Genomic DNA, 15,994 nt, shown 5'->3' on the forward strand with positions numbered 1-15,994 from the left:
TTATTCATTTATATAAATTAAAGAGTCAGGAAGGAAAGCTGAGCATAGTAAACGATGTCTAAGTTGAGACCCATGGGGAAATGGCCTCCTATGATGTATCATTGGCTTTGGGGTTTGCCGGCGCTGGTGTAGAGCAGATGCCTCTAGAATCCCATCAGCTGTTGGCATTGGTGCATGAAAATGTTCAAAAGGAAATCAACGAATCTTTTGCATTCGTGTATGATTTATGGAGTCCTCGGCTATTACCATGGTGTGAGGTCCTCAGACATTACCAGTCCTACATACCCTCTCTCAACCTTCTTAATTGTAGATACTTTTCACAAGCAAAAATATGCTTAGTATTAATGGCTGGAAAGACTCTTGCTTCTTTCACAGCTGTCTCTTCTTAAGTTTGTAGAAGAGCCGACTTTGTGGGGACCAAATGATGTCATATTAGTCATGGCATCACTTTTCAACTGATGAAAAAAACTCCCTCCACCTGCAAAAATAAAATCAATATCATTCTTCATACATTTTTATATCATGTCTCAGGAAAAAGAATCCACTGCCCAAACTCTTGACTGGCTATCACTTTATCCAGTGATTGAAAAATGATGCTATGACTAAAGGGCTATCATTTTCTCTCCCATGAGAGACTAAAATTTAAGGAGGAAGCACATAGATGGGAAAACATCAAAGAAATGCACTTCTCATATATCTTTCCCAGAAAGCAATGACACTTTTATGTGAAATGCTGCAAATAATATTTAAAATTCCTTTCAATCTTGACCACAGTTTTAAAAGTTCCAAAAAGAATTCCCTAAAATATTAAATACCTCCAATATATTTATATCACCAATATTTTCTATATTATGTAAGTACCTGAGGACAGGAATGACTTTTTTTTTTTTAAAGATTGGCACCTGGGCTAACTGTTGCCAATCCTTTTTTTTTTTTTTTCTGCTTTTATCTCCCCGAACACCTCCCCCCCCCCCCCCAATAGTTGTATATCTTAGTTGCAGGTCCTTCTTGTTGTGGGATGTGGGACGCCGCCTCAACGTGGCCTGACGAGTGGTGCCATGTCCGCGCCCAGGATCTGAACCCTGGGCTGCCGCAGCGGAGCATGGGAACTTAACCACTCGGCCGCGGAGTCGGTCCCAGGAATGACATCTTCTTATGTTATATGCTGCCTAATATGTCAGCTACAAACTGATAATCATTTTAACAGCATTGACAACAATCTTGCATCTCATTTTGTTGATGTTAAATATTTCTTGTGATTACAATGAATGTTATCTAAAGAAGTAATACTTCTCTTTCTCCTTAATTTGAGCTCCAATTATTATAATATGGGAGGGGAGAGGGAGATTAAAAGGTAGCCTTTCTTGAGATCTGCCTTCTTTTCTAGTTCTAAGTTAAGCAGGGGACAGGTGACATCTGAGGGCAAGTAATATCAGTAATATCAGTGCAGTTTGGTTATCTTCCTCTGGAAAATTGGCTAGACATGGCAAACAATTTTGGCAAACAAGAAAAATAGTAGAATGGAAAAATACTGATAAATAGATACTTGTCCTTGTTCATATGCAGACAAGGGTAGGTAAAAGAACTGTGAAATTCCAAACTACCGGTATTCTCAAGTATGAAAACTGAATTAGAAGGAATGGGCTATTCATATTTTAGGCAGCCTGTGGTCCCTCTAGTTAAACACTCACAACCAAACCCCCAGGGCTTTACCAAGTTCAAAACAAAATTTCAAGGTTGATTTCTTTTCAAAATACACAAAAGCCTTTTACTTAGACATTTTAGATCATTGATTCAATCAAAAACAAGTTAAAATTTGTAACTCATGGCAAACCAGACCCAGATTTAAACCAGTTTGTAGGTCTTTTCACAGAATAATTTTGGGAAAATAGATCAGTGCTTTTTGGGGGTTTTGGGGGGTATGTTTGTAGTTTATTTCCTTATCAAGTTTGTTCTTAAATGACTCTATCTGTCCTTAAATAAATTTCTTTTATAGTGTGCATGCTGCTATCCTCCTGGCTGGGCAAAGATCTTAGAAGCTCCCTAATTTTCCTTTACAACCTTAGCTGTAAATAAGAATCAATTCAACTGGAGATAGATTAAAGAGTTAGAAAGAGTACTTTGATTGTCAGAGGAAAATAGGTAAAAAACCAGTTATGTTCTGAAATACAGCCAACTGGTTTCATATTTAGGGGCAGTGCTAACAAAAATCTGATCAAATGACTATGTGATATCATGGAAGAAACCAACAGTCTTATTAAAATTATTCATGCTTCTTCTAGCTTGTGAGAAGAGTTAGAAAAGATCCAAACTTGTTAAATGAAGAGACAAAGCAATTCTCTCAGAGTATGATGAATGTTTGAAAATGTTTGGATAAGTAGAGTTTGGCTAGAGCCATTGGGATCTCTACTTTCCATATGTAAGATAGCCCATCCTTGAGCAAAGTGTTTGTGCAAGGTATATGCAGCTGTCATCTTCCCTACCACGGCTCTCACCTGACTTCTATAGCCCCTGCTATGTCTAATCTTTTCTAAATTCCTTGTCACTGTTAAAAACTCAACCTGCCCTAGGTCATTTTCTCTCTGGGTCTTAGAGAATTAAGGTTTTACCTCTCATACTGCAGCAATAATACCTTTTGGAGGTTCTACAGGTTTTGTCAGAAGGCACTAGAGCTTACATGACAGTGTGTGCCTTTGAGACTTTCTTTCTCTAGGTTTTCGAGGGTGGACATTCCTCTTCTAACACAAACATCTGTCTTAGAAAAAATTTGACAATATTAATAGATTCGATTTTGGTTACAATAAAGTCTGGCAGATGCGACAGCTATTTACTATACTCCTAAAGTGACTTTCCCAAGCTATACCCTGATCCACATGTAGAAGATTTCCTCATTTAACTTTCAGAAGGAAATTTATCTCTTTTACTTGACAGCTCATGGTGATTCCTCTCCCCACCATCTCTCCTCTAAGAACTAACAATTAGGAGTATGTTAAGAATGAAATTAAAATATGGGCTAGGGCAAGTAAACTATTCAAGGTTAATATGCATTTTCTTCTAATGAGAAGATTAAAATGTCAACCATAGTTTGAGCTAGATAACCTTTAATATCCTTTATAATTCTAAGTATCTATGAATCTAAACTATTCTTTTTTTCATAAGTATAAAAACTTGTTTAATAATTTCAGATATCATAGATAATAAAATCATGCTAGACAAGGCCCTAGGACAACTAATTCAAAATCTAGTGCAATCTCCTCATTTTGCAGAAAAAGTAATTGAATACTTAAGGCACCACAGCTAGTAATTCAGCCCAGATATATTTCTGCTGTTTCACACATTCCATCCTGCCTCTAGAAATGTTTACAGAAGCATTTGAGAAATTAATCATTTGACATCTATTTTTTAATGATTATCATCAAAGTTTTGCACGCATACTTAACTAAGTTTATAGCATCTCCATTCTACTCTTCCTTTCTGAGATCCGTCTTTCTTGTTCTGAAATATGTTTCTTAGTGTTTGTTTGTTGTTGTTTCAGTGAGAAACTAAGAGGGATAAATATTCTTGGTACTTATTTTTAAACGCCTTCCTTTCGCTCTCATTATTCAGTGATAATTTCATTGGGCTAAAATTCCTAACTGAAATTACTTTCCCTCAGAATTTAGAAGATATGATTACATAGTCTTCTTTGATGTAAAGCCTACTATCAATGGAAATGACACTTCCTTTGCAGGTGACTCACCTTTTCTCTCTGATTTCTTAGCTGACTCTGGATCATGCTTATCGATTATCTCTTTGAATACTGTTTTCCCCAAATTCTCTATATTCTTGGCCCTTCTGAAATTTTTCCTAAACATATATTGGATTTTATCATTCTGTTCTTCATGTTTATCAGCCTCTTTTTAAAATTTTTCATCTTTTTGTTTCTCTGTTCTATTTATTCTGTGTAATTTCCTAAGCACTATCCTTTAGTTTATTAATTCTCTCTTTGGCTATGTCTAACCTACTTCTTTATTCATCTGATAAATTTTTCATTTCAATGACTATGTACTTTTTTATAGAAATCTCTAAATGTCTGTTTGGTTCTATTTCAAATCTGCTTGTTTATTTTCATGCACACATTCTTTTATCATGGGTTATCTTTCATTTTTATCTTGATCATCATTTAAACATATTTATTTTATAATTTTTTTCAGATAATTCCATTACCACTAGGTCTTTGGGAGCTAACTTATCTCTCAGTAATTAATATAATCCTGCAGATTATGCACTTTTACTGCAAGCTCTCTCTCTCTTTTTAAAAAAAATCTGTGAAGGTCTCACATCTTGGATTGTATGAATGTCCCTGGAAATTGGTTTTAAGTTTTTACCTGGGGCCTGGTGGTTCCATATTTTATATTAATTTTTTTATATTGAATTTTATATTATTTCTTTAAATGTGTATTTTATATTAATTTCTTGTCTTGGGACTCCATACAATTATGGTAATATTATTCCAAATCCTCAAGCTTTGCCGAGTGCTGACCTTTGGTTTCTTGTAGGTACCATTTTTATTTACCCACAGTCCCAGATGAATGACTTTATTGCTGAATTCCTGGGAAGTGGAAAGCTTTTCTATTTCCTTTCTCACTGTCTGAACAGCTTTTGGTTTTGTGCAGGGAGCTTAATTCCAGCTCCCTACCTTTCTTGGGCTTAAGACTCCATCTACTGTTCCCTCAAGGTTGTTAAGCCCCAAGTATCAAATGTCTGAGTATCATATCTGTGGCTGAAACTCTCATTTGGATTTATTATTTTTTCTTGCACCTGAGGATTTCTTTTTTTTGTTTCAAGTTTATTTTACTTTTATTTCTTATGTGATCGAGCAATAAAGTGGTCATCTATATTAATGCTGTCAAATATCTTAAAGAAGACTTAAGAGATTTTCTGCAGGGCCAATCTATACCTTATCTCATTCTGTTTTAATTGTAATTCTGGAATAATTTACTGATGCGCAATTTCACAGAATTTAAGAAAATGAAGGTACTTGAATTACCAACTGGCTTGATCTTTTAACATTAATTCTTAAACAACGCCAGTAACATAATATCTCAGAAAACAGCATATTCCGTCTTATCTGTAGTCAGTTTCTCCATAAAGGACCAAAATCTTTGTAAAGACTTATTTGAGACAAATCTTGAAAGTCAAACAGATGCTCTCACCAGGCAGAAAAGAAGTATTTTTGGTGTAGGGAAGAGAATGAGTCAAGACGTGAACATAAAAGAGTATAGCAAGATCAGAGAACTGCAAGTAGTTCTGTAAGACAAAAGCATAAGATGTGCTTGAGATTAGAGAGAGGTGGAAGTGTTGAGAATTGAAGCCGGAGAGGTAAGTAAAGATCAGATTGTAGCAGTTCCTTATACCAGGCTAAGCAATTCAACTTTGTTCCTGTGGGAAGTGGTAGACAATTGTAAAGATTTAAGCTTATTAGTTTTATGCTTTAGAGAGATTTGTTTTAAAAAGCATTTGGGGGAATAATGAGAAAGGGAATAAAGCAGGAAGCAGAAAACTAATTAGGATTTCATTGCAGATTCAGGGAAACCAAGATAAACCAGAAATAATGGGAATGAAGAGGAAATAGACAAACACAACAGACATTAATGAGCAATAATTGGTCAGACTTAGTCTTTGTTTCAATGGTGCTGTCCACCATGACTTGAAATAGTGAAACAGGTTTGGGGACATGATAATGAGTGTGTTTAGGTACACTGATTTTTGAGAAACCTATGGAACACGGGCAATTGGAGATCCCAGGAAATTTGTCTGGCTTAGATATACAGATTATAATAGACTCAGAATATTCAGTTTTTGTTGGGCTGAACTCTTTCTTGTAGCTTTTGCTGAAAAAGCGAAAGAGGATAAAGTGTCTCTTTTAATGACTTCTTATAAGCATTTATTCCTTCCTTCTTTCAACCAACCATTATTTGTTTAGAACCTACTCTGTGCTGGGCACTTCACTGTGCACTGGAGATCTAACAGTGCATGAGAAAAGCATGGTTCCTGTCGCCTCCCTCCCCTCAGTGGAGCTTCTGCTCAAGTAGTAGAGAGATCATAAAGCAGTGAACCAATCAACAAAGTAGTTACAAATTAAGTTATGGACTTTAGAGTAAGTAACAGAGAGTTATTCATAAAGAAACATAGTCTAGGGGCTAATTTAGATAGCGTGATTATGAAAGGCCTGTCTTTGGAAACTGCATTAAAGATAACACCTGGTAAATGAGAAAAGGCCATGAAAATGCCAGGAGATTTGAGGCAGAGGGAACAGCAGAGAAAATACCTTGAAGAAGGAAAAAAAATTGATGTCTGGGAAGTATCGGAAGTCCAGTCAGCCTAGAAAATATAAACTTATGACAATGGTGGAGAAATAGGTAGAAAAAAAGGTTATGTAAGAAAAGATTTACAGATACTTCATCATTCTAGAGTTTATAACAGAAATAAATTTCATAATCACAAAATAAGTGTGCAACATTGCAACTTTCTTATTTTCTCTATTTCTGATTTTACATTCCTTTTGAAGGGTTCATTTCCACTGATGGCAGAAAATTTAATCTTGATATTCAGGCCAAACCTCAATTTGGATTTTTCTTAGTTTCCTTTGGGTAAATGTCAGTTACTTTAAAGTTATCCCTTCACCATTCTCATTCTCTTATCTCTGGTAATGCTCTAGATCATTGAATAGATAGAGGTGAGAATGAGCAAATGTGTGTGTGTGTGTGTGTATTAATTACACACCCTGGCTTGCCTGCTGTGGTCTTATCTTATTTCTTTGTCCTGGGGTCCCATCTGGTTTAGTCATTGTTCCAAAGTTTTAAATTTTAATAAAGTGTCATTAAGAATATTTTTATTAAAATAATCTGGCATGGGTTTGATAGACCTGCCCTTTGTACCTGTAACTCCTCTAATAGCGTGCGAGACACGTGCACGGTGAACCACAGTTCTCACTTTACATGTGGTCAAGCTGAAGATGACCCATGATAACCTGCCTCTATTTTTTAACCTTTCCCAGACCAAAGGAAGCTAACATTTTCCTCTCAAGGTCGGTGTGTGAGGCACTTATAAATAAACTGAAATACATTGGGTCATGAACAACCAGGGAAGGTGAATTTATTTACATCAAAAGTAGTATTGAGGAAAGTGTTTGACAATCCTGCCCCTGCTGGTCACCTAGTGTAACAGCCAGTTGGTCAACAGCCATTGCCTATGACATGCACAAAGCCACCCAACTCAAGGCCTTGGGAGCAGAATGGAAACTGTGAGAAATATACATTAGGTATCATGAAATATGTGCAGAAAGTAGAGGTGAAGCATTCTTGGTAGAGAATACATAGAGACAATGCTCTGAATGTTCTGGCTATGTTAGGTTTTTTTTTTTTTTGAGGAAGATTGGCCCTGAGCTAACATCTGTGTCCTTCTTCCTCTATTTTATATGTGGGATGCCTGCCACAGCATGGCTTGACAAGCAGGGCTAGGTCCATGCCTGGGATCTGAACTGGCGAGCCCCGGACCGCCAAAGCAGAGCACATGAACTTAACTGCTGCACCACTGGGCTGTGCACTACCCTTGCTGTGGTAGTTTTGATATTTATTGCATGTTGTAAATCTAAAGCTATTTATTCAATGTATTGTTTGGCGTATCAGTGAAGAGACAGGTATTACACCAGTTATCTGCAGAGGTATTTTAATATAAAGAATTGTCTACTAGATATAATCTGTTAACTAGGTTTTGGAAAGGGTAAAACAAATGAACGAAAATTAAAAAAAAAAAAAACTATAAGATAACACTGAAATAGCAACTTCAGAAAGTAGGTCCCTTCCCTAAGGCTGAAGGCACGAAAGGAAGTGGTTGGAATTACTGAAACTTAGAACCTTAGAGGAGGAGCCCCACAGAGCTGAAACTCAGATCTCTGGGGAAGAGACTGTTCTCAGCCGATCTTGGTCGAAAAACACCTAGTTCCTAATGAGAAGCTCAGGCCACGGGGTCACCTGATGTTCCATGATTGTGTGTATACGCTCACAAGGTCCTTGTTGCAAACCAGGAGCAGCTTCTCAAAAGGAGTTACCTATAGAAGAGATCCTGGATTTTCTCCCAAACCCAAATGTTTGTGATGTGATTCTCCTCTTAGAGCTCGCCAGAGGCTCCATCCAATGTCTTTATTTGCCTGAGACGCTCCTCAGACATGAGATTTTTGAAGCACTGAAATATAAGGCCCAAGAGGAAGAGCCGCTTACACTCAGTCTGGACTTGAAGCAGCAGTGTCTCTGCTCTGCACTGTCCATATCATGGATTACTTAGTAAATTAGTCAAAGTAGCACACTTCAACTTGGTATACGTTGACTCAAAATTTTTAAAAAATCTAGCCAAATACTGTCTCAATTTAGGGGTAGATGGACAAGGTACAACACATTGTGTTTTACCTTGGAGAAGATATCTCAACATGTTTCAGACTCCTAGACGCCCACAAACTTTATCGTGGTTGAGAGCTGCTTAATTTTCTTAGAGTTGATCTCCCAACGTCTGTATTGCATATGCTGTACTACAGCATCTAAAGCAATTTATGCTTCCTTTTCATCGATGTAATCAGAAGAATGTCATCACTGTACTGGGCCAGTAGGATGCTGTGCTCTGCAGACTACATTATAATGGAGAGCAGCAAAATTGACACGACCACGAGGCAAGACTGTGAAGGTGTATTATTGGTCATGCCAGGTAGAAATAAAGTGCCTCTTGAGGTTCCTGTACACTAGTACGGAGAAAAGGGCATTTCCTAAGCAATAGCTCCATATCAAGCTCCAGAGATTATACTGATTTGCTCCAGCAAAGACATGAGATCTGGAGCATAATCATGACAGAGATTATTACCTAGTTAAGTTTACAGTAATCCACAGACATTCTCAAAGATTCATCTGCCTGCTTCCTAGAAGAGATAAGCAAGTAAAGGAGGTTGTGATGGAGATCACCACACTGCATCTTCTGACTCTTAGATGGCAGTGTTAACATTTACATTTCCCTCAGGGATGTGATACTGTTTTTGATTTACTGTCCTGGCAGGGAGGAGAAGTTCAAGGTTCCATTTGGCCCTTCCTGGGTCAGAGAGCTAATGTGGGAATTCTGACAGTTGTTGAGCATATCTATATCAATTAAAAATCCAGAAACTGGAGAAGTAACCACAAAGTTGTTTTGTGGACCTACTGAGCCCAGTAAGATTCACTCTTGAGCTAAGACTCCCTTTAGTTACTTGACCACCATAAATCCCCCTTGTTACTAAACCCACCTTGTGACTACGGCTTGGGGTTTTAAGAAGTTATGATTATTTCTGAGTTGGTGTATAGTAACCAACAAGATATGTACTTTTTTTTTCTTTTACGGTCATTCTAGTAAATAGCTGCAGGTTCCTTGGAGGATGATTTCTAGCTTCCATTTGTGGCCATGTTTGTAGCTTCCTTCCTCAAGATTAAGCAGCTTTCCCATCAAAGGGAAAGCTCTAGGCCTGTGAACTGGCTTAGGTCTGGAAACTGAGTGAGAGACCACAATTCTCCATTGCAGTGACTCAAATCAGATTTTGGTAACTAGATCTGGATTCTTTAGCTGTTATATGCATGAAGAAATATTTTAGACAGCTACCCATCTGTATGATTTCTAGAGAAACTGTGACAAATTAGCTCCCTCCAAAGATTCTTGTTGGTCAAAAATGTTTAATAACACTACACTCCTGCTTCCTTTATTGTGAATACATCCACCTTGTCTTTGGCTTTTAAGAGCTCTTGACCTCTGCTACCTTGGGATTGAAATCAGGGCATCCACCTCAATGGTAGCATTCTCCACCATCATATCTAGCTAATGGAGGACAGACATTAGAGACCTTTTCAAAGGTACAGATGCTCTCCTCACTAATTTCTTTCTCAAAGTCTTAGTGAAGGATACATCCTGTAGGCCTCCTTATAGGATGAAATTGAGGAGTGGGAGTACAGATTGCACATAATGAATCCACTCCAAAATGTCCATCTCCCTAAGCCTCTGAATTCCTTTGTCTATGTTATGCTAGGGAAGTGCTGGCATAGGCCACTGTTGTCTCGAGTTTAGTCGACTAGCCAAATAAATGGCTAGAGTCATTTCCATATGCATTAGTGTATCACTCAGGCTTCAAAAAGAGAAACAGAGGCTGGCCCCACGGCCTAGAGGTTAAGTTTGTGTGCTCTGCTTCAGTGGCCCAGGGTTTCGTCAGTTCGGATCCTGGGTGCAGACATGGCACCACTCATCAGGCCATGCTGAGGCAGCATCCCACATAGCACAGCCAGAAGGACCTACAATTAGAATATACAACTATGTATTAGGGGACTTTGGGGAGAAGAAGAAGAAGAAAAAAAAGAGAAACAGAACCAGTAAAAATATAGAATATGAAATTTATTGTAGAACCTTGACCTTATGCAATTGTGGGAGCTAATTGACAGTTTATATGTGACTGTTGTGTTGGCATCTGGTTCTGGGCCTGAGGTCAATACGGCACACAGCTGGATGGAAAGGAAAGGTCAACACAGAAAAAATTGGACCCTGTGAGAATGAGCTGGAACTCATGTTGGTTTCTGTTGCAGGCATAATAATGGCACCCCAAAGATGTCCACATCCTAACATCCAGAACCTGTGACTATATTACAGTACATAACAAAAGAGAATTAACTTTGTAGATGAAATTAAGATTGTTACTCAGTTAGCGCTAAAATAGGGAGGTGTAGTGGGAGAAAGGCAGGAGGGATGAGGTGAAAAAGAGACTTGACCCACTGTATTTAGTTTTGAAGATAGAGGAAGAGGTCCAAGAGACAAAGAATGAGGGCAGCCTTTAGAAACTGGGAATGGCTCTCAACTGGCAACTGCAAAGAAATGGGAACCACAGTACTACAACAGCTAGGAACTGAACTGTGCCAACAACCTGAGTAAGCAAGGAAATGGATTCTTTCTAGAGCCTTCAGAAGGGAATGTGGTCCAGCAAGCACTGTGTCAGATTTTGACCTTCAGAACTGATAACAAATTTGTGTTGTTTTAAGCCACTAAGTTTGGGGCAATTTGTCAAGGCAGCAATACAAAAGTAATACAATTTCTCATCACTTCCAAGCTTCTAACTTGATCGTGAATGTGGCCTGCAGAAAAAGCTAGCAACCTTTGTTGTGGCACTTGGCCCAGACTTCAGAGAAGCTGAAGGAGAAAATGGAGCTGCAGCCGGGTTGCTGCCCCATGCCAGCCAGGTGACCCAGCAGATCAGTGACAGTGTGAGTGAACTTCCATAGCATCCAGGGACCAAGCTTCTTAGGATAAAAAGTATATGGCTGCTGCTCATGCCCACTTTACAAATCTCTGTAAACACACATCATGTGGCCCACATTAACCCAGATCTCTTCATGGAAAGGAATTCTGATAAATGTAGTTCCAGCTTAGCTAAGTTAATACTGTATAAATCCTCCAGAAAGAGCTAACACATTCAACCTGGAATCATTGGTAAGTAAAGCCATATCAATAAATTTTGCCCAATTTAATGTTATTTTCTGTCCTGCTTGGTCTACGACCTTGAGGATTTATTTCCACACATATTCCCCAGGTTTCTGTCAATATAAATCTGCCAGTTCTCTTGGTATGTAAGTTAATTCCTCTAGGTCAAAATTTGTAATTTCTTTCCTAGAGCATAATAAGATCTGACCTTAGACATGAGTATGGAGGCAACAGGGGTATTTGGATGAGTCTTAGGGAGAATGAGCAGACCCTTGACATTCCCATGACAAATTCCCCAGGTGAAGTCATTATACGCTTTTCAAACACAGGAAAGTATATTATTATCAGACATCGGAGACAAGCTATTTCCACTGACAAGAAAGGCTAAGCATGACTCAGAAGTGCCAAATTCTCCGCTTCATTTGAGTCCAACAAGATGTTCTTATTTCCAGTTTCAGGGTGTCACGCCTCCCCAATCAATGCCTTAACTTTCACATGACATATTTGGAAAAGCTATGAATTCAACTGACATTGTAATTCTGCAACCCACACAACTAAATTCTGGGTTTCATTTTCCAGCAATATGGGCCATGTTGCTAGAAAAATGTAACAGATATTTGCTATAAAAAATAGATCTTTCAGGGCTGTCAGAGAAACTCTGTTGTTGTTTTTTTAATTTTGAGGCAACGGCTTAAAGACCTGAGCTTGTCATTTTCTTTTTATAAATGTTCCTCTGCACTCAGAAGAACCCATCCCATACCAAAAACCTTATAGTCATCATTATTGCCATAATGGCCAAGAAAAGCAGTTATTTTTCCCCCTAAATACTTACTTCAGTAGGAATATTATTACAACTAACCACTGGTTGATTAATTTGATTAATGTGACGCCACTACATGCAATGAATTAATACCACCCCATTTCACATTGGTAAGGGCTTAACATTTTATTCAAGTCCAGAAACACAGCCAAACCATTTCCCAAATCCCATCTTTAAAGTCTGCTTCCAGAATCTACTCCTCATAGTAATTATTGTGCCAGTCAGGGTTCAGTCAAGAGACAAAAACCACACCAATTATTTGAATAGACAGAATTTAATATAAAGAGTTTGTAACCAGGTAGAAGGATATTAAATGGGTCATTGAATAGACAAAAAGAAAATCCTAAGGTAACTTCATAGGTAAAAGGAACACTAAAGTATCATGGAAATAGCATCTGCTACCCTTAGGGCTAAGGGATGCATTTGGTCCTGAAAATGGTAGAAAAGCTAGATTCACCTGCTGCTGTGGGAAGGTTCTGCTGTAGAGGGGGTGAGGATACCTTGCTAGAGGGATGCACACAGAAACCGAAAGCATATAGGTACAAACTTTAAGCTATAAGATGAATAAGATCTGAGGATCTAATGTAAAACATGGTGACTATAGTTAACAACACTGTATTATATAATGTAAATTTGCTAAGAGGGTAGAACTTAAATGTTATCACCAAAAAAAAAGATAAGTATGTGAGGTGATGGATGTATTAATTAACTATGTGGGGGGAATCCTTTCACAATGTATATGTATATCAAATCACTATGATGTACTCTTGAACTATCTTACAATTTTATATGTCAACTATACCTCAATAAAGCTGAAAAAAACAAACATACAGGAAGCCCACAGGAAATAAATAGAAAAGGGCAAGTTCCTTCTTCGTCCTCCAACCTGGCGGCCTTCTTCTTAATTCCCCTGTTATCAGAGCCTAACTAGGAGCTGACTATCAAACTTTGGGTTTACAAAATTCAGCTCCAGCATCACAAAGCAGAGTCTAAAAGGGTGGGTTCAAAGTTGAAAGTAAAATTCCATGAAAACTGGTACATTCAGTAAATGCTTATTTTTTTCTTTTGCAATAAGCCTTATCAGCACCAAGACATTAATGCATGCTTAATGAATAATTGAATACTAAATTTTCATTTCTCAAGAGAGTTGATGGCAAACATGTAAATTAGACAAAATGTTTTTGACTTCATGGAGGCTATAGAGATATCACTAATTACGTGAAAATTGGAAGAAACAAATATGCTGAAGATAGCAGCATCTTCTTAAAAGCCATCGATTATTTTTAGAAAATTGTGCCCAAATGTATCACAGGTGCAGCTGCAGAAAGTATGTTTATGTATCACTCTGAAACATGACTTTTCATTGAGATCAAATAACTTTCCTTCTAAACTGATTTCATTGGCGTTGGGATCCGAACTCTTCCTGCACACCCATGGAAAGTGAAGTGATAGCAATAATATGATGCCTTTATTGACAAAGGAAAACCTCTGTAAACAATTAAAAGATGGCATTTTCAAAAAGCTGAATCACATGCTACATGTAGAAAATCAGTTATTTCTTTTATCTGCTAGATTTCTTTCATCAAATTCACATAACAAAGTAAAGCTTTTGGAAGGTCAATCTGTTGAAGATGAATCTAGTGTGTGTTCAGTTAAAAAGTTCAACATTGTACAATTATTTGTTTTTGCAGTATTAATATGCATACAAATTTGGCAGGGCACAACACATCATGGATAAAATAATTGTCTTACTAAATTAAGAAACTTATAAGAGAAAAATATTCTTGGGTTTGGCTGTGGCAGACAAACAAGGTATAACTTCATCCAACAAACTGCAATAGTCTATCATCGAAACTGGAGATGTCAAAATTTGTAAACATTAAAGGAACCGTACTGCAAATATTTTTGATGAAGTTTATATTAAGTACCCCCCAAAATACCTTTGCAAGGCCGTACATGCTTTCTCTCTTGCCGTTCATCTTCAATCAGATTTTAGAAAAGTTTCTGCCTTCAAGAGATCTACTTTGTAAATCAATCTATGAGTCCTGTAATGGCATTGAATATTTTCTTAAACAACCCTGCATTTAAAAAAAATGGTAGAAAATCTTTTATCAAAATATATAATGAATTGGAAGCCAGGAAACTTTAGGTTTTTGCAATAACTGCAATCAAAGGCAAATTTATCCCTACAAAAGCAAGGAGATGAGCAAATTAAATGATGAGACCTCAAATAGTGCACAAGATTTAATTTAAAAATTCTGTAAAAGCCTTTGAAATGACTTGGAGAGAAAATCTTTTGATCAAATTCCTTTTTTAGTAATTGGATTATATTATGTACCGGAATGGAATGAAATTGAAAAGACCTATGATTTTGCATCATCTATTTGGCAAAACACTAAAAGGAATTATGAATTAAGAATTTATTTTATAAGCTTTGCTTATGAAATATTTGTAGAAGAAAGGAACTCTAAATTGAGGCAAAAAGACAGTACCTATAAAAACATTTGACCCAACTCTTTTACCCATTTCATAAAAATTAGAACTGAGACTATCCTCCACTTAGTAGAATTTTCTCTGAACTTACTGTTTAACCCAGTACCTTTTAATATTATCTAAATTAAACTATTATACAGTCTATAGGGAAAAGTAAATATGTGTCCATTTCAAATGTATTCATATAAAATTTAACTGAAGATCGCAGGCAATTTTTAAAAAATCAAAAAGACCATATTGAAGCAATACATTCTCCAGAAAAATATTAGTGAATCAGTATTAGAGAGAGATGTAGTTTGTGCTATTTTTTAATATTTAGGCAATCAATATAAATAATTTTTATATTTTGCTTTAATCTACAAGGACATATAGTATTTTATTTTTTAGAAATAATTTTATTTTTGAAAACAATTTTTGCAAAAACTATTTTATCAATAAACCAATGTAAATAAATATAGCCAAATGATTGTTTGATGAATAAATATTTCCAAAATATAATTCTAATTAATTTTAATGTCCCCTTTCTTTCTCAAAAGTATATTGGCTTGGTGTGTTATTCTTCTCAGACTGCTATAACAAAATATAGACTGGGTGGTTTAAACAACAGACATTTATTTTCTCACAGTTCTGGAGGCTGCAATTCTAAGATCATGTGCCAGATGCTCAGATTCTGGATTCTGCTGAGAGCTCTCTTCCTGGCTTACAGACAACTGCCTTCTCTCTGTGTCCTCATATGATGAAGGACAGAGAGAGACCAGGCTGTCTGATGTCTTCTCTTTTAAGGTCACTGGTTCCTTCATGAGGGCCTCACCTGCATAACCTCATCTAAATGTAATTACCTCCCAAAGGCCCCATCTCAAATATTACCACATTGGAGGGTAGAACTTCAACATGTGAATTGGGGAGGTGGTCGCAATTCAGCCCATAGCACTTTGACAATAAGGTTTTTGGCACAGTACTTATGAATCTTATTATCATGGAATAAGAAGCATCTGGTCCACTGCCATTGGATTCCAGATGCACAGTCCTTGCTTGTCTTTGGTTGATAACATCTACCTCCAAGGCATACAAATCAAAATGGACACATTTCCCTTAAACTCTTTTCCAAGAACAGGTCGTTTTTATCTCCTTCTCCCTGTCTAGAAGATCTCCACTCTTCTGGCCCTCTCT

This window comes from Equus asinus, chromosome 3 (genome assembly GCF_041296235.1).
Source record: "Equus asinus isolate D_3611 breed Donkey chromosome 3, EquAss-T2T_v2, whole genome shotgun sequence".
Lineage (NCBI taxonomy): Eukaryota > Metazoa > Chordata > Mammalia > Perissodactyla > Equidae > Equus > Equus asinus.